This window comes from Cyprinodon variegatus, unplaced genomic scaffold (assembly GCF_000732505.1).
Source record: "Cyprinodon variegatus isolate N-32 unplaced genomic scaffold, C_variegatus-1.0 Scaffold461, whole genome shotgun sequence".
Taxonomy (NCBI): domain Eukaryota; kingdom Metazoa; phylum Chordata; class Actinopteri; order Cyprinodontiformes; family Cyprinodontidae; genus Cyprinodon; species Cyprinodon variegatus.
Window position 1 is genome coordinate 242,601 of NW_015150914.1, and position 3,767 is coordinate 246,367.

Consider the following 3,767-nt stretch of genomic DNA (forward strand, 5'->3'; position numbering starts at 1 on the left):
CACTCTAACTATAAGCTTTATCAAAAAGGAAAGTTTTAAGCCTAGCCTTAAAAGTAGACAGGGTGTCTGCCTCACGGACTAAAACTGGTAGTTGACTTTAAAGCCCTTAACTCTGAATCCCGGAAAAAAATTATATACCATTTAAATTCAGTCCAGTGAAAGGAGATCGAACAAACTGTTGGATACATTTGTTTGAACCCCTTACTGTAATACCCTTAAAGTAATGTCCTGTTAGCATAACGCTCCACTGAAAAGAACCATTTGAGGGCTTAATGTAAATCCATAACGAGCTAATTAAGTTAAAACTAAAATGTTCCTTCTCTTCCACATTCATACATTATTTTGTGTTGATTTATCACAAAACGTCGCCGCCAATATCCTTTGAGATTTGAGGTTACAATATGACAAAATGTGAGAACATTGTGTTGTGAATATTTTTGCAAAGCACTGCATGTTTTTTTATTTTTCCCCTCAAAGTTTTGTTTGCAGCTTCAGCTCTGCACTGCATCGTCTTTTTGTTCAGCTTATACGCGTCACTCGGAGTAAGTTCAGCTTCTAAACCGTGCAGCACGCCCCTCTTCCTCTTCTGTGGTCCCGTCGCTGCAGATTCCTCTTATGCCCAGAGCATATTAGCTCCTACAGTTTGTCCACCAGAATGGCACAGCCCTGTGCCTTTCAACCACTAAACACTCCGCATTGTGTTTGAAGCAGCTGCAGCCGCACCACCGACTGTCACTGTGTCTCCAGCCCTTCATCCATCACCTGTTGGACAGGTGCTTAATCCCCTCTGCAACATCCCCTGCTACAGCTTCATTAACTGTGACGCCAATATATCCCTATTTTATGGCCAGGGTCCCCATGCAGCTCCAAATCTCTTGGACTAGGATAATAATTAACCTACAAATGTTGAAACTACTAGAAGGTGAGCAAAGAAGCGGAATAAAAAGGGAACCGTTGCTGTTTAGTACATAACATTTCTAGACCTATTTTAACTTTACCTCAGCTAACACTTTCTTAATGTAAATTGAAGCATTATTTTTATCTTTCTTGAATATGACATTCTACGTCGGGTTTTTAGATGATTTACTTTGGGTTCTATCTTGATTTACATATTTCACCATGTATTATTACCTGTTACAAATAAACACTCCCCAAATGATCTGCAGGCCTGTTTATTGCTTCTGATTTTTTCTGTGTTTTAGTAACAGAGAATGAGCCTAATGGGCTGTTTGTGGAAGAGGTGAATCGACCCGGAGCGTCTTTAGTTACTCTGAAGAAGGTGGCGTTCATGTTGTCATTTAACAGTGTTTTAATGGGCTGTCACAATCAAAGACGCAGCAAAAGCTTTTTAAGATGCACTGCAAAAAATCTAAATCTAGATAAGTTATTTTTTCTTAAAATAAGGGCATTTGTTCTTGAATTAAGGAGGTAAAAGAGACATTCTGCCAATGGAACAAGACAAATTACACTTAAAATAAGAAAACACTATTGCATTGTCTTATTTCAAGCGCATATTATCTAATTATCTTATTTTAAGAGTAAAATTACTCATTCCATTGGCAAACTTTCTCATTTACCTGCTCAAATTAAGGGTGAATACAATAAATTAAGGACATTTTTACTAATTTCTAGATCGTTTTTGCAGTGTGCAGCCTCAAACCCAGAATAAAAGGAGGAACTCCGCCCGTCCTTGGGGAATTTCCTGGTTTGTTTTGTGCTATTGTCAGGTTGCAGGGTCTATTTAGTTTGTTGTATTTTTTATTTTTTACTTTCCTCAAACGCCCTATTGTCCAATGCATTCTGGGTAAAATGTGACGCTAAACGTCTCCCTAAACTATTCTAACTACAGTCTTCTGTTCTCCTTATTTACATGTAGACTCATCCAGAGCTGTCAAGTAAATTACTTTGTTCAATTTTGGCTATATATACTTTACTGGAGTAATTATTTTTTAGATAATTTTTTACTTCTACTACGTAAATTTTTTTTTTGCAATTATCTCTACTTTCTAGTCCTTAAAAATTGCTACTTTTGTTTCATTTAAACTCATTTTCTTTATGGCCTGTTGGTATTTAAACAAAGTTAAAACCATCCATCACGCTTATCCCAAGCAGGGTGCTGGTGTCTATCTGCAGCTGTGGACGGATGAGAGGGGGGGTCCATCCTGGACAGAGAAAGTTAAATTTAACACTATTTGTTATAAAACTAAGAAAATTTAGTTTAAGGAAGTTCAGAATAGTAGGAAAAATGTTCCTTTCATAGAGTAGTGAAGTAACCAGTATGAGGTTTAAAGCATCTTTCCTGAACATGTTTTCCTGCATTCCTTTTATAATTTAAGTAGTTTTACTTGAGTAAAGAGCTTAAGTTGATACTCTAACTGTTTTTAAACAGCAGGATTTCTGCTTGAGTAATAAATAATACTTTAGACACTTCTGGGCTCCTCTGTGCAAAGAACATTATTCCAGAAGTCTTTTTCTGCATTCCTTCTCAAACTTCTCTATTGTTCCAGAAAAGTAAAAAAAAAACAATCAAGTTTCTGGACGTTTCGCTTCCCATCCAGGAAGATGGATGGAAGGACAGTTTCTCTATTGTTATTGCTTTCCTTTCTTTAAAGGTGAAACTTGTGAACTCGTTCTGATTGGAAAATGATGCACTTCCATGTCAGCTTTAGCAAACGTCACAGTAGGTTAAGTTAAGATGTAGAGACTTCTTAAAACATGCTGATCTGATTTCAGGAAGATTTGCATGGACACCAAAGCCTGGGGGTGTTGAAGGGCCTCTATAAAGCCTATTTTTAATGCTTTCAAGTAAATAAATATGGGTATTAAGTATCTTTGCACCACTTTAAAAATTCTAATCAAAATCTCATGTTATGAATATTTTAGCACAGTGCTCTATTTATCCCTGACATCTTAGCTATTTCAGCAGCACGCCCTTTTTTCCATTTCCTGTGACAGTTTACAGAAATAGTTCCCGAATAGCGTAGACAACCAGGTAGTTTCATTTAAGCCAAGCCCTTTTTTTTTTGACTTAGTCATCTGTATCCAACACCCAAAAGCAGTTTTGGTATATTAGTTGTTAAGGAGTCGATTTATTACTTTTGTCAGCTATAATAAACAGTTTTTGACTTCATCCCAGAGCAGGAGACATAAACAGAAAATAGACCAGAGAGCTGAACAAAAAACTGAACATTTCAGGTTTTAGGTGATTGGAGCTGAAGGTGTCAGTGCAGAGGAATGGAGGCCTCAGAAGGTCCTTGACTCCTGTCCTCTCAGCTCTGTTTGGTAGAAAGTCTCCATCTTTCAGAAGTGTGGAATAAAGACATTTTCATGGCAGGTGGTGCATTTACTTCAGCATATTCTGAATACCTCCCTAAGTACTTCTGCATTCTGCCTGACAGACCTGGAATGCTGACCGACCTCTATTGCTTCATTTATTCTCCGTTAATCTGGAAGATTCACACCTGATTTACACATCCCACCTAAAGATTAAAGGAAAGGAAAAATCTAATCATAAATATGTTTCTTTTTCCTCAGCTGCGATAGTTTATACAGACAAAGCGGCGGTTATTGTGAGGAAGGTGAATTCACAGAGACTGGTGGTGAGTCACCGGGCTGGAGCCGCGCGCGCAGCTCCAGCCCGGTGGCGCGCGCAGCTCCAGCCCGGTGGCATTCCTGCTGGGACATAAGAAAAAACAAAACAGTCCTACCAGCAGAGAGTCACAGTATTACGTTAACTGAAGCCAGACCCGTTTGTCCAGCTGGACTGT